Here is a 25468-nt window from a genome sequence, read left to right on the forward strand (position 1 = left end):
CAACATACTGTAGATCAATGCGCCGCAGACCTCTGGGAAGCACAGGAATGGTTGGAGGGGCTCCGTGCCAAGATAGCCACACCAAAAGAGTGACTTGAGACGAGTCACAGTGATTGTGTTGGGGGCCTGTTGGGCATGGAATCCCCCCACAACAGGTTTTGGGGCTCAAATCCCAAGTTTTGGTCAAAGATGTTGTAAAACTCCGCGAATTGTGGGCGCAGAGCATGAAGTGTACAATTGAGTCATAGGGTTGTCCGCCCTAAACATTGCATTGTAAATTAGTGTAAAGTCAGCCTACCCATGGTTCGTGGACCATGGGATTGTATAAATAGAGTGAGGCTCTAAGTTGTAAAGTTAGTTAAGAAAGGATGAATAGATGAATAACGAAGGAATGGTTCGAGCTTAGAGTAGAGTTCTAAGTGTCTTGGGTTGTAGTAGTAGGAAGAGGCTCTGCAGCTGAGTGTGCAGAGGCCTAGTAGAGTCTGCAACTGAGTGCGTGGACCCCTGCAGTTGAGTGCGCAGGGTGGTGTCGAGTTTGTAAGCAAGATTGAAGATTAATAAAAGAGAAGTTGATTTCTATTCCTGTGTATTTGTTGTGCATTATCTTCTTTATGTTTGTATTCGGTTATGTATTGCGCACACTGATATAATTGATATATATGTTGTAATAACCATAAATATTACGCACACAAGTTAAGTAATCAGTTAATTAGCAAGGGTTGTGGGTATTATACGGGTCGCGCCCTGAGTAGGGCTGCACGGAAGTCACATCGCAGGTTGAGAAGGGATCACAAGTGTGTGTAGCGATAGATTAGACCGTGAACCTCCAGAAGCCCATCAAACCTCCCTAGGGTGTGGAAACCTGGTTCTAGCATCCTCCCATACTACTTCAGGTGAGACCTCAGTCCGTGCTCTGCGGACTGTTGCCAAAAGGGCCAGTAGTACCAGGATTTGCTTGGCTAAATCACCTCTAAACCTGGGTCAGGCCCCATTAAGCCAACACAGGTTCACCAAAGATGTTAGGAAAGAATGGAGTGGGGCTGGATGGAAGGGAGTCCTCCACCGAGTGTTGATGATCAAGCTCCCACTCATACTCATCATGAATGACAACGCATGTTGGTTGTGCAACACCAACTCCGTCAATGGGTTGTTCCTCGTTCACAACAAGTGAAGAGTCTGGAATGGATGAACATAAGACAACATCATCCGGAGGAACACCAGAGTGCGAAGATGGAGGTCGTAGAACATAATGCATATGAGAACTTGAGGGACTTACAACAAAATTTGCACGAAAATTGAGTGAAGTGATGTTGGGAGTATGTGAACGATGAACAGGTGTGTGAACATGACCTTCAACATCACTTGGCCGAGATGGAGCTATTGAATGAGAGGAAGGCAGACAGTCTGTGGAGACAGTGACCGCATCCACATGAGATTGCGCAACTCCATCAATGAAGAATGTTGAGCGAGGCTTGATATCAAGATTCTTCCTGGGACGGGAAGGTTTCTTAAGGCAATACTCAAACCAGTCCCAAAGATAAGAAAATTTCATTTGGCTCCTCAGAGCTTGAAACTGCAAGTCCGGAAGTGATGCCAAAAATCAATAACCGATTTATACGGAGCCTTCCATTGCTGTAACATTTTTTGGTCAAGATGGCCTGGATCAAAATAATAGAAAGTGTCTTCAATAAGATCATAAAAATACTCAAGTGAGTGCACGCTGTTAGCGGTAGGCTGAGCAACCATCTACGTGGAGATTCGTGAAGTGTGTGCACAAGCAGAAAGCTAACTTGTTCATTAGAACACCCATCTTCATCATGAAGCATGGAAAGAAAGGCATGTAAGTACTCAAGCTAGGCCACTTCGCCTTCACCATCATACGTGAAAGTGGACAAGAGATCGAAAAACTCCCTTGTGATGGAGACATTCGAAAAACATCGTGGGGGAAGAAGAGTGCAAGAATCCATGAATGGTATGCAAAGGTTCAAAATTGGATGAGAGGACACAGTGTATCATCTGGCCCTCCTATCACCAGAAATGTTGACAGTGCTGGACCCGCCAACATGTCAAGGGGATCTCCCTGGTAAGAAGTCCCAATTAGACCTTAGACTGTTTGGTGTAGTCCTAGCAGTGGGTTGTAAGGTAATGCCTTGACCGCGATGTTGCACAAAGGAAAGTAAGATAACTTTTTTAGTAGCAAGGGTGTGACCGCTGCAGTGAGTCAAGGAAGGTGAATGAGAGGTTCTAACACAGGGCGGGTGAGATGAGTGCACCCCTTGGAAACCTGTAGCAGTACTTAGCTAAGAAGGAAACACAGGAGTGAAGATGCATCACAATTTGTAAAGCAGATCAGTTAACAATCCAAAGTGATGGTTAAACTAACAACACATCTGCAACAAGATTCATATAATCACATACGAAGCAGTTCATACACAAATACGTAAGTTAGACAACATACATTGCTAAGAAACTGGAACAGTCCAACTACAATAACAACATATGCATGAAAATGTTTTGGCTCTTATTATATAAAGAAGTGTAAGTCCTAATCATACTATACATCCATGTAAACCAGCTAGCCCCAACAGTGGAACGTTACAACCACATTTGCCTACTCCTCCAAAGAGATGAAATAGCTTTGTGTAGTGGAGAAGCCAAGGTGCATTACAATACTGTCCAAGATTTCTCCAAGATAGTCTTATCAGAAGCTTGGCAGACCAAAATCCCACATAATGAGTTATGAGGGACTATTTGTAGCAAAGGATGGGGTGGCCCTTGACATTCCCCTTTGTGAATGTTCAACTACCCTCATGACTCTTCACCTACTCTATGACTGTTACATCCACTATTGACACTTGACTTACACTTGACATGACTCAACATTACAATTCACATGTACCCATGTGAACATAATGGCTTGAGCAAGGCAAACTAGACATCACTCTGACTTAGACAACTATAGAAGTCTAACTGCTCAACATCCTCATGCTGATCAACAGTAACATATTGATGCCAAGTTATATAGTCTCTGATAGTGTCCATGTGTTCCAAGGTGACATATGTCTGAAACTTGTCCTTTGCTTCCATAACATTCGGGTACAATGCTCGGGCTCCTCTGTCCAACTCGTCTCAAAGCATGCGCATCATTTTCTTCAATGTGGCTAGACCAGTAACATACTTGTGCATGATTTCTGCACTGATAGGCAAGTCTGGGCTAGTGGCAATGTGCATCAACTCATCGAAGTATGAGTCAAGTGATGAGCACCATTATTGCAGCAAGGATGCTGCAACTCCTGGGCTACCAACTTTACTTATCAACCCGGGGTTCATAAAAACTTGGAGGTGATAGTGCTATATGCACAAGTAGAAGTGAAGGTCCTGCTTGTTGTCACTGTTCATCTGGCGAGAGACCCCAGGGGTTCCAAGCCAGACTTCTATAGAGTCAAAAGAAGCTTGATTCTTTGATGGAAGAAGAGCAAATCTATTCTAAGAGAGCTACTCTACTGTAGTAATGAAGAAAACAACATGTAATGCTAAATCACACCATATCCTAACTAACCATTTAAACAGCTATGCTAAGGAAAATTGCTAAATCAAATAAAAACTAATGCTACTACCTAAGTTACAGAAGTAAAGAGCATCAAACCATACTAATGTGTAAGCAAGGAAACTAAACTAAATCTATTTTCACTCTTTTGGTTTTCTTGGTTAAAATCAAGCATGCAAGTTAATTGTTCTTGTAGATGTGACAGGTGGATGGAAGGTGGTTGAGGATGGCTAGAAGGAGTATTACGATGATTGGACAATGTTGGAGTCTAATTGAATAACCAAATCTAAGCTCAGGAGTGGCAGTGTTTAAAGAATACGTAGAAAAAAGTTTAGGAAGGAGTCAAGTGGAAGAGCAATCCAAGATTGAAATCAATGGAAGGGAGACGTAATGAAGCAGCAATGCATGGGAACCGTTGGATCAGTCGGATCAACGAACAGTATAAATGGAAGATGAGTGGCGGAGATCGTATTAAGGAGATTAAGTTAATAGATGGACGAATAGGACTAACGGAAGATGAGCAGCGGAGATCTTATCACAGCGGATTAAGTGAATATATTGACGAACAGGATTAACGGGAGATGAATGGTAGAGATCTTATCGAGGGAGATGAATTCAATAAATATGGATCACATCAAGTCATGTGTCAACAAAAGGGTGGAAATCATGTGGAATGATGGAGATGGGTTTTGTAGGTGGTAAGCAGTTTCTCGTGCACCCTCGAAGCTGTAAGTGAAATTCCCAAATTTTACGCGATTAGCCTAAGTGAGTGACATGTAGCATGAGAAAACCACTTTTCTAGTGTGCTCTCGGGCAGATATCGGCCGTGCAAGAATTCGCGTGAGATTGCAAGAAAGCCGTTGGATCATGCGGGATTGATCAACTATGGAGATCGGCCACGCTAGTTGGCGATTGGGTGATGCGATAGCCATTGATCAGGTGAGGAAGATTGATGATGGAGATTTGAAGTGACTAAAGTCAAACATTGAAATGAATATGTATGCGATTGATGGTGATTGGCCAAGTTTGTTGTGGATCGGACGGTAAGGAAATCTATGGGCATAATTTGATTAAGACATGATTTATTAGCTTCCACATATATTATGCATGGAGAAAGTGCTGAAGGAAATGAGAATACAAGTGAGATCTTATTACAAAAAGAGAGTGATAGAAAAAGATGACGATAAAATGAACCAAGTACTGAATCAAGACGACAAACTCCCAAGCTCATGCAAGAATTAGAAATTTGTGTTTTTGGGGGTTGCTAAAGGGTCTCTTCCTCAAGACATGGTCCCAGAGGGAGGAGGTGAGGTTGAGACACCTGCTGACAACCTTATGGTGATCTTTTTCTCCTTGCTAACTTGCTAATTGAAAAAAGGCACAAATGGAAGAAAACTAAAACACAACCAATCTATGCTACATTGTTGTAATGGAAATGCATCCACTTAAGAAAATGAACGATTAAACCATGAATCTACGCTAGCATACATGTACAATAAAGAGGAGCCTTGGCTACTAGGGTTGGGCCCTAACCCAAGAGCTTTAGCCCTCTGAGTTAACTCAGTGCTGGCTCATAACAAAACTCATTCTTATTATCAAAACAGTGGAATACATAAAAAACTATCACAAGTCTTGCAACTTGAAAATAGAGTAAAGTTTTCCAATAAAAAATCTAAATCCTACTGAGGTCCTAGGCCTCTCTACTTATATGTCTAAATTCTGCAACGACTTCCTTAAAATTAGGGAGGCTTGGCTCCCAAACTTGGGATAAACTGGTGCTTTGACTTTCACTTGCTCGACTACCTTCTAGTCCTCATGATTTGGCTGTTTGCACTTCGAGCTAATGGAGGAATATTCGGATGGAGGGGTAGTAAATGAGGAGGATTTACCTCCTATTATTGCTCTCCCTTGTCCCATTCGAGTTTTGACCAAGGTATTTACCAAAATTCCTTGCTTTTATCCTTTAATCCTGCATTAAATGCACATTAGACAACAAAGCAAAATATCCACCTCTAACTCATCTCATAAACAAAATATATTCAAAAGTATGCAATAAGTTGTGAGAATAGTTGGTTTGACTAAGCCATGAGGTGAATTAAGGCCCATATAATTACCCAATGATGAGGCTCATCATCACCCCCCTACTGAAAGTGTTGCTCATCCTCTGAGCAACTTAGTCAATGTCCATGTCCTTCATGGCTCTGGTAGCCTTTCTGACATCCCATGCCTCTGTTGTGGTCTCTTCTTCTTGTTCATAGAAGATTGCTTTCCTTTCTACTTCTTCCCAATGCCTCTTTTCCTCTTCTTCTTTTCTCCCTTCTAGCATCACTAGGAGTAGTGGCGGATTGAGTTTTAGGCCTATCCAATTGACCTTCAACCTTTGCATTGATTGCTTATACATAGGTGTCCTATTGAGTGCCTCTCTCAACCTTCGAGGGGAGTGATATTCTATGATATTCAAGTTGTGTGGCAGTGTGTTCCATCTCCTTAAGAAAGCATGTATACTATCATCTCCTAACAGCCTAAACATATCCTCAAAATGTGAAATTTATTGCTCTTGGGCAGCAAGATATCTAGGTGCTAGTTGAGGATCATTTGTAATTAGATTATGGGTGTTGATTAGGGCCATGGGATTTGATTGTTCAGCTCTGATGAAAAGAGGTTCATTTTTCTCTCTGGCCAATATTCTTTTCATCTCTGCAGCCCTTGACTCCTCATGGTTCATCCATGATGCAAAAGCCATTAATTGTAGATCTCCTAGCTCAACATTAGGATCCCAAACATTCATGTCTGTGACGGCCATGTTGTGTAAGTAAAACTCAACCATTTTGGCCCTATACTCTAGTGTACTTTGATCACAAAGATCAATAAACTGCCTGTAGTCCTGAAATGGCATGGTGGCCCTTTCTGCTAGTGTTTTAATCTAAAATTGTAGCCATTCTTCTCTAAGGTAAAGAGCATAGGTTTTATCTGGCATCCTACACTGGATGGCCTCCAAGGAGAGGCTAGCCATGCATGCTAGTTGTTTTTCCCTTTCGTGCAGCTATCCTCTCAGCCATGCATTTTCCCTCTCAAGTTGATCTCTCATTATTACTTCTATGCCCCTTAAGCCACTTAACTCTTTGCCCATTTCCTTGAGCTTCTCTTCCATGTGCCCAATGTCTTCCTCTTTTGTTTCTTTTTTCTCCCCTATCTTCCTTTCCAATTTCTATGCTTCTTGTAGTTTTTGTTGTGGATCCTATAGGAAGGCCTTACCCTTTAAGGAAGTTGATTTGGTACTAGGCCTCCTTACATAGGTGATTGGTAACTTAGGGGAAGGAATTTTGTCTCTTGGTGTAGGGGAATCTTCAATCTCAATATGGATTTTTGTTGATATTTGTAGCTTCCCTTGGTCGATTCTTGTTCTCTTTCTTGTTCTGATATATAGAGGGGTTTTCCTCCTTCTTTTCCCTTTTTTCTTGACTAGGGTGCTAATAGTAGTGAGGGTAGTTGTTTCCTTCCTCTCAGGGGCCTCTGGAGACACCCTAGGTGACTCCTCCTTGTGTTCTTCCCCTTCTGTTTCAATGCCTTCTTCCTCTCTATTTTTCTTATCTTCTTCCTCTTGCTGTTCTTTCTCATCTCCATCAGTTTCTTCCTTCGTTTCCTCCTCTGTTTCAACATCATCCTCCTTCTCTTCTCCTCCTTCTTCTTCTGCTTCATCATGTTCCTCTATATTAGTTTCTTCTTCATCCATCTCATCCCCATCTAGCTCTGTATCTTCTTCTTCTTGTTTTTCCTCCTCCTCACTGACAGAAGGACTAACATCATAGGTGAGGGTTTTGATGTCATCCTCTACTGGTAAGTCTTTGAAGACTGACCATGTTATAGGGATCCTGAGGTTTTGGAGGGCATCCTCAATGAGGATCCTGATCAACCCATGGTGAGCTAATTGTTGGGAATTCCCTTCCTTTACTTTGTTGCTAGAGTCTATGAGTGATTGCATTAAGAAATAGGGTATGTTGAGTCTTTGGTGAACTGGTGTTTCTACCCCAAATCTTAATTCTTCAAGCATCCTAAAATGGTAGCCATAAACAACACTGTATCTACCCTCACATGAGATATATTTGATGAGTTGGTAACCTACCTCACTCCATGGGTATGGTAGACTGTCCCTCCTTACTCCATTTTTATCCTCTATGGGTTCTTCACCTTCTAAAAAGAATTTCCTTTTTTGCCACCTGATTGTCTGCTTTGTCTTCTTTTCTCCATGGAATTCCTAGGGGAAGTGTGGTGACCCTATTGATGAGCTCTGGGGTGAGATCTATATTGGTCCCTCTAACTATAAGAGTGTCATGGATTCTGTTGTGTGGAGTGAGGGAATGAGAAAATTCTTGAGCCACTGCATCATCATACCCTGTGAACCTTTCGAAAAACCCCATCCATTGGTGTCTTATAAATATTTCAAGCACTTGGGGTTGTTGTTGTATCCTCACAATGTTTGTGGGTTCTCTCCTATTAAACCCTCCTGTCATATTGCTTGTGAGGCTTGAGGAGGAAATGAGAGGTTTGACACAAGAATTTTAAATTCAGGAGAAAACAGAATTTCCTATGTATGTAATTCACCTGCCATAGTTGTTATATCCACAAGCTTTTAGAGCATTTCTAGTTCATTTTCTTGTAAATGGGGATGGATTTTTAGATCCTACCTCTTTAGAATGGTGGTAGTGGGCAATTCTCGTGATATTCCCTCTTGAACCCCTTGCTGCCTATCCTGTAGACTGCCTCTATGTATCTTGTAGACTGCTCCTATAGCAATTCCTGGGCATGCTCCTATAGAAATTATCTTGTAGAACAATGGATCCTTGCTTCTGGTGGGTGGCTAGAGTTATGAGAGCAACTTGAGTGAGGGAGTTTCGAGGAGGTGGAATGCATGAATGCATGAAAACGATGTTTTGTTTCCATTTATGGCTTTTCGGGGTGAGGTTCCTCGTAATCAGCTCCCACCTCATAGATCTGTAGTTAACCACTTCTTGTCCTACTCCTCCTCTGTCTTTGAGTTGACTGCAACCACGTGTGAGAGGACACTCGGTTTTGTATGTGATGATTGAACGAAGATGGCCAAGTTAACTGGCCACCTTTTCAATTATAAACCAACTACCTCATAACCCTTACAACTTTTGATCACATGATGCATATGAGTGAGTGAGCGGGATACTTACCTGTGGTCTCGATGCCATGCTGCAGTTGTTGAAGATCAGAGGTGTTGCATTGTTTATTTGTTGCATGGTCATTCTTCTTCCTCCTTTGCTGTCTGCTGTCTTTTGTCTTCTATCCACTGTCTGTTGTCTGCTATCTACTATCTGGAGCTCCTGGATCATCCTAGTGAAGATCTGTAGCTGATGATCGATATTCTGTAGCATAGGCTATTACAGGACCTAACAAACCTACCATTCACCCTCGAATTGCTTCCTGTAGGTTTTTGGGGGATCCTATAGAAAACACAGTCTTCGCCTAAATAGAAGCAATGAAGTGAAAAAAACAATGATATTGATGGAGAGATGCATGGTAAGGAGTGGAAGAGATGAATATATGTGAGGCAGGGTTCCCTTTGGATCTTCTCTTTGCTCCTTGATTATCTTTCTCGGCCACCTACAAATAACAATTATGTATTTTTTCTCTTCTTTTTTTTGAAAAACACCTAGGCTGCCTCAAAGAGGTTTTCACCCTAGATGTTTTCCCTGTGCACCTCAAGGAAGGTTTTCACCTAGGGATCTTCTTATTCTTTTTTGCCATTTTTTTCATCATTGGGCCGCCTCACGAGGTTTTCAACCCAAATATGGGACTCAAGCACCTCATGGAGGTTTTCACCTGAATCCTTATTATTTTTCTCTTTTTTAATGACCTAATGAGGGAGGAGTTGGAAATTGCTCCACCATCATCACTGTCTTATTGATATTGAAATGAACTCTTGTTTTGATTAAGGCCTCTTGTACATTTTCAATCGGTGTCCATTAACAAGCAATGGAATGGATTCTTCATCTATTGTCCTGATTTGCACTGAACCATTATCATGGCATCTTTCCACCAAATAAGGTCTAAGCCATCTTGTACTTATCTTTCCCTTGAAGTCTTTATACCTAGAATCATATAACAATGCCCAATCATTCTCTTGAAATTTCTTCTCCTTAATATGTCTATCATGCCAGATCTTCCTCAAAAGCTGAACTATCTCTGTATGTAGGAGGGCATGCATTCTGAATTCATCCAAGTCATTCATATGGAATAATCTATCTTTATGTGCATGATTGAGATCCAAATCTAGTTGTGTTGCCATCCTCAACGTGTTGTATTCAAATTCAATGGACAACAAAGCCTTTTTCCCATAGACCAGCTCATAGGGTGTAAATCTAGTGGTGGTCTTCCATGTTGTATTATAGGCCCAGGTGGTCTCAACCAGTCTCTCTACCCAATCCTTCCTAATGTTTCTTACTACCTTGGTTAAGATGCTTTCCAGTGCCCTGTTGGTCACCTCCACTTGCCCATTAGCTTGTGGATGATAAGGAGTGGAGGTCCTATGCTTTATTTTGTGATGATTGAGTAGTTCTTCAATCATGTTGGAGGTAAACTGGCTGCCTTGGTCTGTGACTAACTCTCTAGAGTACCCAAATTTGTAGAATACATTCTCCCTTAGGAACTTAGCCACCTTCTCTTCTATTGTTGCCTTAATCGCCTTGGTTTCAACCCACTTAGTCAAATAATCAGTGCACACAATAATGTATTATCTTTGCTTTGAAGGAGGGTTGATAGGCCCAATGAAGTCCAAGCCCTACTTGTTAAATTGCTTGAAAGTCACTTGAGGTTGTAGGGGCATTTCATCTCTTGGAGTAATATTTCCCATCCTCTGGCACTGATCATACTGACTAATGTACTTTTTCACATCCTGATGAAGAGTGGGCCAATAATAGCTCACTTGTAACACTTTGAATGTTGTCCTCTTTGCTGCAAAGTGACCTCCACAAGGCCCATCATGACAGGTCAGAAGGATGTCAAAAAATTCCTCTTCCCTTACACACTTTCTCAATATTTGATCTATGCAAAGTTTGAAAAGATTGCCCCCAATCTAGGTGAAGGGCGCGCTTTTCCTGACTATCTTGCTCTTTTCTTTGGAGGGAAAGTTTGGTGGGAACTATGCTGATACCAAATAGTTTGCTATATCAGCAAACCATGGGGAGAGAATTGAAATAACAAACAAATGCTCGTCTCGTAACTAGTCATCCACCATTCCGTTTTCACCTGCAGGCAGATTCATCCTAGATAGAAAGTCTGCAACAACATTTTCCTTACCAGGCTTATCAACAATAGTTATATCAAATTCTTGTAATAAAAGAAACCATCTTATAATTCTAGCATTCACACCTGGTTTGTTCATTAAATATTTGACAGCAATGTGGTCAGTATGCACAAATGTTTGGTAGCTTGTAATGTAATGCCTAAATTTGTTTAATGAATGCACAATAGACAGGAGTTCCTTTTCAGTCACAGTATAATTTAGCTCAGCCTTTGACAGGTTCTTACTAATAAAATAGATGACATAGGGAAATTTCTCCTCTACCTGACCTAAGGATGCTCCTATGGCATTGTGTGAGGCATCAACATGAATATGGAAAGGGATGGCTCAGTTTGGGCCTTGAAGAATTGGTGCAGTGGTTAACTTACCCTTTAAAATGCCTAAGGCCTCTTGACAACTTTTTGACCATATAAACTCAGAATCTTTGGCCAACAACCTAAATAAAGGAGAGGCCAACTTGTTGAAGTCCTTTATGAACCTTTGGTAGTATCCAGCTAACCCCAAGAAACTCTTGAAATCCCTCTCCTTTTGCGGATGTGGGACTCTTTGGATGATTGCTATTTTGTTTGGGTCCACTTGCAGTCCTTGCTGAGATATTGAATGACCTAGCACGATCCCTTCAGTCATTAAGAATTCACATTTTTCCGAACTTAGAGATAGGTTCATTTCAATGCATTTGTGCAATACTTTGCGTAGGTTAGTTAGGGCTTCTTGAAAATCACATCCATAAGGTGTAAAATCATTCATATAAATTTCCACTACATCATGTACTAATTCAGCAAAAATACTCAAGACTGCTCTCTGGAAAGTGGCAGGAGCATTGCATAGGCCAAACAGAAGGACCCTATAGGCAAAATTACTCCAAGGATAGGTGAATGTGGTCTTATCCTGGTCTTCTAGGTAGATTTGGATTTGGTTGTACCCACTGAATCCATCTAGGAAAGAGAAAATCTTCTTCCCTGCCAGGCCATCTAGCACTTGGTCAATGAAGGGTAGTGGAAAATGATCCTCCTTTGTGGCTTTATTCAACTCCCTGTAATCGACAAAAATCCTCTACTTACCATTTTTCTTGGGAACTAACACTAAAGGAGAGACCCACTCACTGTCAGAGATAGGGTAAATGAATCCTGCATTTAACAATTTTTGTAGTTCTTCTTTGACTATATCTTTAAGAGTTGGATTCATCCTCCTTTGTGGTTGTCGGACTGGCTTGCAACCTTCTTTGATGTATATGTGGTGAGTACACACTAAGGGGTGTACTCCCTTCATTTCCTTGTAACTCCAAGTGAAGGCTTCTAGGTTTTCTCTCAACATGTTGCATAACTTTTCCTCTTCAAGAGCAGAAAGAGATGGATTAATTTTCAAAGTTTTCTCTAGGCCGAATTCTATGGTTTTGACACAGAGTGGGTTGGAATCGGCCAAGCATAAGTCAATTGGATGATTGTTCTAGGTTTCCCTTACTTCTTCTTCTAATGGTAACAAACTAGGAGTTGGACTTTGGAGCAGGTGTTCAATTAAGTCATCCTCATCTTATTGTCCTCCTCCTATAGTTTCTTCCAAAGCATAAAGTTGGGCTGAATAAACCTCATCTTCTTCTTCCTCCTCCAACCATAAGGGTAAATCATGCTCTAGAGACGGTTGAGCATGAGGGTATAGGACTAACTATTTGGACATATGCCCATTCTTAATGGTCATATTCCCAACTCTGCAGCTAATCTAAGCATTGGTTGTGGCCAACCATGGCCTCCCAAGGATGAGAGGGTAACTAGTAAGCCTAGCCTTAGGCTGGAGAACCAGAAAATCTGCAAGGTACTCCCAGGAGTCAATGGAGACCATCACATCCTCCACAATTCCCTCAGGGGTGACTGTGGAATGGTCTGCAAGTTGCAGAACCATTGTGGTCTTCCTTAATGACCCTTGGAGGTTGAGCTTGAGCATGGTATCCTTGGTCATCACATTAATGGCAGCCCCAAGATTGATCAAAGTGTGTGGGATGATGGTGCCATTAATGTGCACATCTACTACAGGGCTTCTAGGATCCAAATATTTCGGACATATTACCAGCCCCAACATTAATTCAGACAGCTGCCCAATGACATTAATGGTAGGGGCATCCCTTTTTCTTCTTCCTGGATGCTTGAAACATTTCTCCTTAATCAACTTATTGTAAACAGGAACATCTTTTATTGCCTGGAGAAGGGGGATCTTTACATAGATTTTTCAATTCTCCCAGAAGTTTAGTTTCTTCTGGCGTAGCCTAGAGTGGTTGGGCTAATCTCGCGGGAAAGGGTGGATTTAATTTAAGGTTGCTTTCCTCTCTTTCTTCCTCAACCTCCCTATGTGGAGAGGGAGGTTGGTTATCTGGGAGAATTCTCCCAGATATTAGGTTGATCTCCTGGGTTTCCATAGCATAAGATGGGTATGATGTCTCTCCATTGTATACTTGTTGAGCCTGCCTATTGTTCAGGTTTGGGTTTGGCTGGGCAGGCATCTAGGGTTGCTTGCGTGGAGCAGAGTGTAGGAGTTGTGGTTGGGTAGGTGGTGGGGGCAATAGAGCGAGATAATTGTTGTATTGGGGCCTCCACACCTGGAGTGATGTATTCCACTGAGTTTGTGGTGAAACATAAGGTTGAAATGACTGGCTGGCTAGCTGGGAATGATACTGAGATGCATAGGACCAAGGAGGGGGTGTAAACTAGGAAGGATGAGCAGGGGGTCCCCAAGAAGGTATAGCTGTGGTTTGGTTAGGGTTTTAATATGCATGGGATGACCCTTGCATACCCTACTAGTATGGTCTAGGCCCAGGAGGTCTCCTTTGGTTGATGTAGTAAAGATGCTCAGTGACCCCTTCAGCTCCTTGATATACAGTTTTGAGTCCATGTAAAGAAGGGCACTTGTCTGTGGAGTGGTTTTCTTCACAGACAGAGCAAATCTCAATGCAGTTCAATGGAAATTCATTCCTAGGATGCATCCTCATGCATCTAGGAAAAAATATGGCCAAGGCTCTCTCTGCTTCCTCTTGCTTCCTTTTGATGTTCATGGTGTCCAATTGCAAGGCAAGGGTTTGCAGCATCTCACTTTTGAAATCTTCTAGCATATTTCCAATTTCACCCTTGATGGATGAGTTGGAAGATGATGTACTGGCCATAGGTTGACTACTCCTCCCATTTTTTCTGGCTACCCTAGAATGGTTTCTAAAGATAGCCTTGATATCCTCATAGGGTAATTGGTAGATATCTCTTCCTGCTAACAAATGTAAGGTATCCAGAAGATATTCCCTCACTCCTATGAGTAGGACCAGCTTTAGTGACTCAGGGTCAAGTGTGCACCTGGCCCTTTTGTAACTGAGTTGGAATCTTTCTTCGTAGTCTTCTAAGGATTCATCCTGGCCCATGGTCATCCTGAAAATATCCTGTTTAGTATCCTTTGACCTACAATAGTCCCTATATTTGTTGTTAAAATCTTGTTGCATCTAAGCCCAAGTTGTGATGCTATCTCCAGGTAAACCCATGAACTAGCGCAATGCTGCATCCTTGAGGGTAGATGGAAACAATTTTAACTTTTTCTCATCATCTGTATAGTCATAGGTTTGGCATATAACAACAAACTCAAATAGGAAAGTTTCAGGGTCCTCTGTGGTCAGGCCATGGAAATGAGGTAGAGAAGAGGGGCTTATATTCTTCATCTTAGTGTCCCCATTGGTTTCCATGATGGGGAAGGCACCCTCAATTCTCTCTTTATTTCCTATGTCATTTTGGTTTTTAGCTATTGGCTCAGTAGGAATGGGATCTTCTTCTTCTTCTTCCCCTATAGGTTCTTTAAATATGTCAGGTTGCTCACCTAAAGGTTCCTCCAGTTCACAACCACCGAAGAAGAGAGAAAGTTGGCTGTTGGATTCAGTGGGGGTATTTGGCAAGAATTTCCCTAAATTGTCCCTATTCCTATGAGGCATGAAAGGAAATGTTTTTTGGTTGGCTTTTATAAGATTTTTTAAGCTGGAAAGTAATTTGCAAAAATGAAATTGTTGATTGAATGAAAACTACTGACAAAAAAACTACTTGATGAATTGAAATTCTACTTGCATAATGGAAAGGAAAGCAGATAATGACAAATGAAAGAAAGGAAGCTACTAGATTACTTTTGCAGAAATAAAATAATGGAAGAAAATTAGAAATAAACTAATGGTAGAAAATTAAAGATAAGACCTAGTAGAAAATAAAGCAGACTAGAAATAGGAGAAAAGAAAGCAGTAATCACATTCTACTCAGACACCTCCCCGATAACGGTGCCAAAAAGTGATGAGCTCCAGTATTGCAGCAAGGATGCTGCAACTCCTAGGCTACCAGCTTTACTTATCAACCCGGGGTTCGTATAAACTTGGAGGTGATAGTGCTATATGCACAAGTAGAAGTGAAGGTCCTGCCTATTTGTCACTGTTTATCTGGCGAGAGACCCCATGGGTTCCAAGCCAAACTTCTATAGAGTCAAAAGAACTTGATTCTTTGATGGAAGAAGAGAAAATCTATTCTAAGAGAGCTAATCTACTGCATTAATGAAGAAAACAACATGTAATGCTAAATCAAGCCATATCCTAATTAACCATTTAAACAGCTATGCTAAGCAAAATTGCTAAATCAACACTAACCTAATGCTGCTATCTAAGTTACAGAAGTAAAGAGCATCAAACCATACTAATGTGTAAGCAAGGAAACTAAACTAAATCTGCTTTCACTTTTTTGTTTCTTTTTGTTAAAATCAAGCATGCAAGTTAATTGTTCTTGTAGACGTGACAGGTGGATGGAAGGTGGTTGAGGATGGCTAGAAGGAGTATTGCGATGATTGGACAATGTTGGAGTCTGATTGAATAACCAAATCTAAGCTTAGGAGTGGCAGCATTTAAAGAATACGCAGAACAAAGTTCAGGAAGGAGTCAAGTGGAAGAGCAATCGAAGATCAAAATCAGTGGAAGGGAGACGTAATGAAGCAGCAGTGCATGGGAACCATTGGATCAGTTGGATCAACAAACAGTATAAATGGAAGATGAGCAGTGGAGACCGTATCACAGGAGATTAAGTGAATAGATCGACGAACAGGACTAATGGAAGATGAATGTTATAGCTCCAAATCTCACTCTTGAGGTTTGTGATGCTGCACTTATGGCCTAGGGAAACCCCTCCTTCCAGACCTAGTCCAAAATTTAAAAAACAATGATTTATTCCCTATATGCGACATTGCCTTGAGCTAAACGCATGTGTGTGTGGGTCTGTGTATACCAAACCTGCGTATATGTCTTAAAACACTTTAAAAAAAAATAAATCTCCTTAATTTCGGGTGGAGATTACATGTTTTACCTACTGATTACCTATTAGTGCCCGTGGCCCAACTGTTCCCAACGAATTCCCAACTAAAAAACTACTTTGGGAGAAGTATAAAAAGGCTTCAATGGAAAGGCATAAGGGAGGAGAGAAGAGAGAGAAAGGTTACTATGCTGAGATTTCCCTAACCAGGTCTGAAGATCCTAATGCCTCCTACACTTCCCCCATTTACAGGAAACCCTTGTTTCCTTGTGTGATGATGTCTATCTACTACTTGAGATATCATGGAGTAAGTCATCGAAGGAGTTTGTTAAAGGCTCGAGACTGGACGAATCTAGAGGATGGTTCCACTTGGAGCCTGCGAAAGGATGAATCAGGTGAAATTATTCCTTTCTATACTTTATTTGTCTATAATAAAAGAAACACTTGTCTTTGTTCCTGATATAAATATTCTTCATGTTTATGATATCCATGTTATGGTTCATATATGAATGGTTGTTTACTTGCATGACTAACTACCTTTCAATATATTATGAAGATTATTTCTTTATGATGTTTAGTCCATATACTGTTGTACTTTCTTGAATTGATTGTTTTGCAGGTTGAAGGAGCAAAAGGAACTCCAAGAGGGTTTGGACCCTGGTAGGATCTTCCCAAACGCAGGACCCCTAGGTATGCCCCTTATTGTATAGTTTGCTTATATTAGCATTATGGCTGTATGGAATGTGTGTTTCTCTATAAAGACAACCTCTGATCTGCTAGGGTATCAACCCAAGACCTAGGGGAATTTATCCCTTAAAAATGAGCGGCGGAGATCTTATCATAGGGGATTAAGTGAATAGATGGACAAATAGGATTAATAGGAGATGAATGGTGGAGATCTTATCAAGGGAGATGAATTCAATAAACATATGGATCACATCAAGTCACGTGTCAACAGAAGGGTGGAAATCGTGTGGAATGATGGAGAGGGTTTTCGTAGGTGGTAAGCAGTTTCTCGCGTGGCCTCAAAGTTGTAAGTGAAATTCCTAAATTTTATGTGATTAGACTACGTGAGTGACATGTAGCACAAGAAAACCACTTTTCTTGCATGCTCTCAGGCAGATATCAGCCGTGCAATAATTCACGCAAGATTATGGGATAGTCGTTGGACCATGTGGGATTTATCAACGGTGGAGATCTGCCAAGCTAGTGGGTGATCAGGTGATGCGATAGTCATTGGATCAGGTGAGGCAGATCGACGGTGGAGATTCGGAGTGCCTAAAGTCAAATGTTGAAATGAATATGCATGTGGTTGACGGTGATTGGCCAGGTTTGTTGTGGATCGAATGGTAAGGAAATCTATGGGCATAATCTGATTAAGACATGATTTATTAGCTTTCGCATATATTATGCATGGAGAAAGTGTTGAAGGAAATGAGAATACAAGTGAGATCTTATTACAAAAATAGAGTGATGGAAAAAGATGACAATAAAATGAACCAAGTACTGAATCAAGACGACAAACTCCCAAGCTCATGCAAGAACTAGAAATTTGTGTTTCTGGGGGTTGCTGAAGGGTCTCTTCCTCAAGACATGGTCCCAGAGGGAGGAGGTGAGGCCGCGACACCTGTTGACAACCTATTGGTGGTATTTTTCTCCTTGCTAACTTGCTAATTGAAAGAAGGCACAAATTCAAGAAAACTAAAACACAACCAATCTACACTACACTACTGTAATGGAAATGCAACTACTTAAGAAAATGAACGATTAAACCATGAATCTACACTAGCATACATGTATAATAATGATGAGACTTGGCTGCTAGGGTTGGGCCCTAACCCAAGAGCTTCAGCCCTCTGAGTTAACTCGGTGCTGGCTCACAACAAAACTCATTCTTATTATCAAAATAATGGGTTACATAAAAAACTGTCACAAGTCTTGCAGCTCGAAAATAGAGTAATGTTTTACAATAAAAAATATGAATCCTATTGAGGTCCTAAGCCTCTCTACTTATGCATCTAAAGTCTCCAACGAATTCCTTAAAATTAGGGAGGCTTGGCTCCCAAACTCGAGATAAATTGGTGCTTTGACTTTCACTTGCTCGGTTGCCTTCTACTCCTCATGATTTGGTTGTTTGTAGTCCAAGCTGATGGAGGAATATTTGAATGGAGGGGTAGTAAATGAGGAGGATTAACCTCCTATAATTCCTCTCCCTTGTCCCATTTGAGTTTTGACCAAGGTCTTTGCCAAAATTCCTTGCTTTTATCCTTTAATCTGGCATTAAATGCACATTAGACCACAAAGCAAAATATCCAACTCTAACTCATCTCATAAACAAAATATAATCAAAAGTATGCAATACGTTGTGAGAATAGTTCGTTTGACTAAGATAGGAGGTGAATTAAGGTCCATATAATTACCCAATGATGAGGGTCATCATCAAGCTCTAGTCGTACCTGCTTCTTTATCTTTGCCTGGCCGAGAGTCCCGATTGATGGGATCACATGTGTGCACACCACAACATCCATACTCTTGAATACTCATGCATGGGAGGCCTGTATGCTAGTGATGAACTATACGAGCTCTTCATAATTCTAGATCTGACTCTAGATGCATGCCTTTAGCTCGACCGCATTGACTCTCATCATCTTAGGCAAGTGAAGCGGGGCTCCCTTGTACTTCATCGTCCATGTTTGCATGTCATCAACAACAACATGCATGTTTGTTAAGATGCGTGCTCTCCTAGCACATCACTATTACCATCCATTGAGATGGGTGACTACCTTGTGCATGGTACCAAAATTGGAGTACAATGCTCGCATAACTATGTCAAGGGACAATACTTTGTTTAGTATTTCCTTCTTCAGTTCATCTTAGGTGGACAAAGTCACCAAGTATCCTCCTTGATTGTCCATTCGTAGTTCCTTTTCCATTCACTCATTCTCAACTATTAGGAAGCCAACACTTAAGCTAGTGGCTTCAGCATACACTTTGGATGTTTGCGCACATCAGTCACAATTACTCGTTCTTCAACTTATGCAGGAGATGTTTGATCCTCTGGAATTGACACTCTGCGATACTGCACAACTTTATGTTGGGATTCATCAAACGAGATGTTGTGCATCTCTTATTTTGGTTAATCACCAAGGGTCTTAGTGCCTCCTTGGTCATTCAAGACTTTCTCCTCTTCTGGATGCATTGAAGCAGGTGAGTCAACCTCTTTGTGGTGAGGCATGAGGTCGATATGCTGTTCCAACTCCTCCTGCTCCATGTTTGCATCCAACTGTTGAAGTGCCTATTCTATCTCGTGAGAAAAGTATTGCCCCTGCGATGGTTCACCTGATGCTAGTTGTTCAAATGAATCAACTACTTGTATGAGTGTTACTTCGCCTGTTTGCACTTGCTGCGCCCCCTGCTGTATCTTCTGTTGTTGTGCTTCCCTCTCTTGTTTGCGCAACTCTTGTTCCTTTTGGAGTTGATCCCTTAGCTCATGCAACTCCTTCTCTACTTCTTCCATTCTCTTCTTATCCTTCTGGCTTCACGTGATTCACTTGTCGCATTGCTACCTCTTTGCCTCTATATCCATAGGTTCTTTTTCTACAAGTGGATCTGCTCGAAACTTTTAGCTTTGCTCCTCCTCCATGTGATTGACAATATTCCTCTTCCATTTGTCACGCACTGGTATGCTTGACTCTGCTGCCACTACTGCTACTACTAGTGCTCTTCATGATGCTGCTTCACAATTCTTTGCTAACTACTCCACAATGAATCTGACTGGTTCATTAGATAAACTGTAGCAATATCTCCTTGGGTCCTCCTCGGCCCAATGAAATGCCTCGTAGATCAAGTTGAATTGAACTCTTATGCAGTGATCCTTCACAATGCAATGTGGGTCATACGGATTGTAGATTCAGAGGTTGAATGGGTATTTATTCATCAATTCTACTTCGAAATCCGCTTCCTTGATACTTTGGATCTCATATAACCCAATCTGCAATACAAGAGTGGACCAAGGTGCCTTCTTCTTCCACTGTAGTCTAGCTATCAATTCAGCTGAGATGTGATATGCTATTTCCTGCATGACAAGTACATCCAAGGAAAACTTTGGCAGAACATGCGGAGGCTTCTCCGCACTGAACATTTGGATGAAAGTGTTGGAAAGTGAGGCATACCAATCTGCAATACCTATCAATGCTTCCATTGCTTCCTTTAACATGCAGGGTGGATCCTGTTCGAATATCATCTTGTACAAAGGGACGACAAAATGATCGAATAGACATGTGATTACTCCTTTGAAGCTGCATTCGGACAACAACTTGAAATATGTGTTCACAAAAGTCTCCATCGGTGACCATGGCCACTCCAAGCTCGGGAAATCATGTCGGGCACAGATTGCATATAAGATGTAGGCGGACATGTAAATCTTTGCACGTATACCTCTAGGTGACTATCAAGCCTTCGTGACTTGTTCCTTCAGCTAATAAGCCAGTATGTCGGACCAGTTACATGATTTTCCTCTAGCCAATTGGTCCAGCGCAACCACCCAACTCTGTGGGAAGATTTCCATGCTTTCTTGGCCATACAGTTGACAAGAAAATATGATAAAGTATTGGTACGCCTTCCTCATTATCTTTGTCTTGTAGACTTGGTTGGGTGTCATCCTGAAACAAGCTAGCTCCTTTACCCAATCCTTCAGAATGTCTCTAGAGTTAGCATTGTTGTTGGGTATGATGAATGGAGTCTCCATGATAGTCACAGGCTTTGGCATTTGATACATCTCATCATAATCCTGTTCCTAGAAGGTCACAAGCTTTGTCCCACTGACACTGCTCAAGGTCATCATCTTGGGATTAGTGTGAGAGACGATCCAGTGTATCACATTTGCGCATGGGAACATAGGATATCTACATGCAATCTGGTATAAGCCAGACTTGTGAATGTTCATGTACACCTGATGGTCTTCGAGGTGTTCCCAAAAAGTTCCTGCAAATGTTTCATTGACCTCTTGCTACTTCAGTTTGATGTCCTTGTCTAGATACAACTTTGTATCTTCATAGATCGGCAGATTAGAGGACACTTTCTCAGCTGCTGCTCCAGCTACATTTCCATTAGTGTCCTAAGATCCTGTTCTCTTGGAATCCATTGAGACAGATGAACACCTAATAGATCTAGAGAAAAGCAACATGCATGGCAAGAAATCTATCGGAAAAAACAATGCAAATTCAAGGAATGACACGGCACATACCTGGAAAACTGATGGGAAAGATTGTGCAATTTCTTCTGGGAGGTTGGATGACTGGCTGCCAGAATTGCACAAAAGGTAGTCTCGGCTATCTAGGAGGTAGGACTGGCTGTTGGATCTGTACAATGTGCAATCCAGACTGGCTGCTGGGATTGCGCAATGTGCAATTCCAGCTAGGAAGGACTGCAGGCCTAAGGACTGCATTGCGCAATTTCCTGGTCTAGCAATCAATGTCCTCCAGAAATGCACAAAACAGTCGTGGAGGCTAGTTTTGGGCAACAATGCACATTTCTGGAGAGGAAGGCAGAGCCTTCCTTCCTGAGATTGTGTAATGCAGTCTCATAGAGGCCAATTCCGGACCAAGGTTGACCTGACTCGCTGACGAGCAACGGAAAAAAATAAGACAGTGAATGCATGGAGACACTAAGTGATAGCAAAAGTGATTGACAATGCATGCAAAACATGAATGAAAGATTCAATAAAGAAATCAACATGCATGTGGGTAAAGCGGTTCGCCAGTTCGGCGAACATTTGTGAAAAACAGGTTCATGCATGCAACAACAGTGAGATAGCAATGAAAATTGAAAGAAGGTTAGGATAAGCTATTATACATGTAAATGACAACAAGCATTCAAATAAATCAAGAAAACAACACTCACACAAGTGAATACACAAAAAGCGACATAAATGTTGAAAAAGACAAGTTGAGGCCACTTACCCATGAGTAGCTGAGCCGGATGTGTCAAAGAGTCCTAGATGTGCCATGGGATGTCATAACTCCAAGTTTGATGTGAAATAATGAGCTATGATGTGTCAAATAAATAAGTTTGGGCTCATGAAATGCATGCCACAAATCTAGGAAAAAGCGACACTTGGAGGGAAACTTCTAAACCAACTTTTCATGTAACCCCTGGTTGCTAAAAATAGCTCCCTGAATCATGCGATGCCTTTTGCATGTTGCTTTTTTCTATTCTGGGAAGAAGAAGTCATGCATGCATGCAAGTCAAGTTTCCTTGGTTCCGGGCGGAACTATTCAACCAGAATGCTCATGCATGCAGCTGCTCAATTTCTTGAGAAAAATACACCTTTCTAGTTGGGATCTGGGTTGAATGCCTAGGGTGTTTGCACAATTTCTGGGCAGAGCAGCTAACTGCTGCCCAGATTTGCACAAATTTTGGGCTGAGCAGCCCTACTAGGGAAATTTGCGCAATTTCTGCTGGGAGTGTTTGCTGGGAGAATTGCACAATTATGGAGCCCAACAAGCTAACAAACAAAATTGCACAATTTCTAGAGGGAAGGTTGGTTGCCCTCCAGAAATGCACAATTTTCTTGGGGAAGCTGCTCAGTCTGCAGTTGGCCCAAGTCTAGGTGAACAACCTATGAGGGGAATGCATCAGACTGTGTTTGACAGGATGCCTTTGTGCATGAAAAACATTGAAGCTTGTATACTTTACGAAGCAAGACAAAGTGTTGTGAAAGGTTGGTAGGGAGGCTCCAAAACAGGCTAAGGAAAAATTTTGGAGGGTGGTTGTAGCCGCTACAACAAGTTCCTAGGTTAAAAAAAATTCAATTAGATTTATTTAGGTACATATGAATTAAAAATAAATATATCTAACAAATTAATTAATGAATTAACTAACTCTTGGACCAGTCAAATATAGTTGTTTCCCTATCAATTATACCCATTCCCTGTGGTCAATTATAGTTGTTTCTTTCTAACCGTTTGAATGATCCATCTCTCTATTTAACCTATGCCTGAACTTGGTTCTCATATTGTCCTGATGATGAACCACACTTGTTGGTTCGAAACACGTCGACAAATGAATTTTGATGTGATTATCGTTGAAAACCTATCTCAAAAATTGGATATGGATCACAGAAGATTCAATTCAATAAAGACCATTCAAGTTGTGATGAACACATTTTTCTGGAAGTATTTGCATGCACAAAGGTTATCTCGACATTTTGATCATATCACATTTAGATATATACCAAGGGATCAAAATCACACAGTTGATCACATCGCTAATAAAATCCTAGACTGGCATTCATAACATATATATAACCATCAAGATACATAAATCATCAACATAAGATACATCTCAAATAGAGTGCAAAAATACATCAAAAAGTATAGACACATGTGACATATCATGAGATCCGCCAAAAAATAATCTCGTATATACATCAAAAAATATATACAAGTACAAAAAATATTGACATATTCCACTGGCTTATGACTAAGATAAATAAGTAAAAAAATATAGTGGAGAATCCTCATAATTGGTGCTTTCCCTGGTGCATATATAATCTCATTCAAAAACCGAGACCAAAAAGTCTATCTACGGATCCCGTAGCCCAATCTCTGTGTCTGGAGCCAAAGTTAGACCAGTCGTAGACATTGCCATAGCTATATGGCACAAAATGGGTTGGTGTGCTCACTCCAGTGACATCGTCACCTCTACGATGACATCCATGGTCCTTCCCATCCATCAATGGGAAATAATCTAGTCAGGGGCTCTGCTTTACCCCAAGTATCCCAGTAACTCTGCAACTCAGCCTCTATAGCTGCCAAATGCACCTATGTGGCCTCAGCATGCTCACGCTATCACTTTGCATCCCCACTCGCCGTTGCACTACTACCCTCACCAGAGGGTCCACCAATCTCTATTCGACATCATTGTGCTAGTCACTTAAGCCCAGCTAGTGGCCTCACAATCCTTGGTCTCTACGGTACAGGTGCATCCCCTGCCACACCTATATGTCTATGATCATGGCTTACCAAATAGGCTAGTGGGCCCCCGTCGCGTCCTTGCATCTACAAGTAAACAAACATGGTATCAACATCATCACAAATGAAACATCATATCGATACATGCAAATAAATATATGTTTACAAATGCAGAAAGAAAAATATACTTGTTGGTCCCCAAGCATCACCCAAAGGAAGCTCCATGTCTGGATCTCCCCAAAAGTCCACGCCATGATAGGGATGCTCCATAATCAACTGAGGGTTGAAGTTAAACCAATCCTCTATGGTGGCATTCCAACAATGCCTTGTCCCACCACCCCCATCTCATGGCATCACAGGTGCCCAGCGATGTATAAGTGGGTCCTTGGTAGGCCCCATTGGCACTGCTAAGATCAGATGCAACATAACCACCCTCTCATACATAATGTTGCAAAGTACACTCACATAACAAAAACTTTGTATTGTACCACATCGTACATGCATCAACTGAGACAATATGCCCATATCCAATAACCGAGCCCAGTAAAAAAAATGGCCCTCCTGCAACTGCTGGAGGACCACTATATATGGCCCTAATGCTCTGTTGGGGGGTGTTGATCCCACCAACCTCACAATCATCACCAACACCCCTCTCTCATCGAGATCCCAAACAACCACAATCTTGATGCAGCCCTCCACATGTGGGTTATGCCCACAGTGAGCGTCACCCTCAGCCTCAGCCCACTGACGGATATCCACATGCCCAGATGGTAGTTGATAGGGTAAAGCCTCCCCACAAGGTAGCAAACCTGTAACAAAATAAATATCGGTATGGATCGATATCATCAGATTCATTAAAAGGATAACCATCACCTGTCGGGCCACATCCCAACATCAAATCAAAAGATACAGGAACCTATCTTGTGACCTCAAAAGGAGTTTCTAAAGAAACTTTAGAAGCCCCTATTACACTAGCAACTTGCTAGTAGCTAGATCCCCCTCGACATCTGCATGGAGGCACTACCAATCTCTCTCCCTCCAAATCATCCTGCCATCCAAGATACCATGTATCAAATTTATAGCTCCCTCGGCTATAAAAAAAGAGAGAAGAGAAAACCATTTTTTCTCATAGCCGCATGCCTATGAGCTTGACAGGCTTGATGTCACATGCATGTTTCACCAATAGACACAAGGATGTGCGTTTATTATGCCCCTAAGTTGTGTTGTCTAAGGCATTAAGGACCACGCGCCCATTTTCCATACAGGCCCACAGTCCATCCATCTGTGTTTCACACACATGCACAACCATCGCGAACTCTGCAGG

This window comes from Pinus tabuliformis, chromosome 2_1, assembly GCF_031772625.1.
Source record: "Pinus tabuliformis cultivar Carrire ecotype Pingquan chromosome 2_1, CPIR1, whole genome shotgun sequence".
NCBI classification, from domain to species: domain Eukaryota; kingdom Viridiplantae; phylum Streptophyta; class Pinopsida; order Pinales; family Pinaceae; genus Pinus; species Pinus tabuliformis.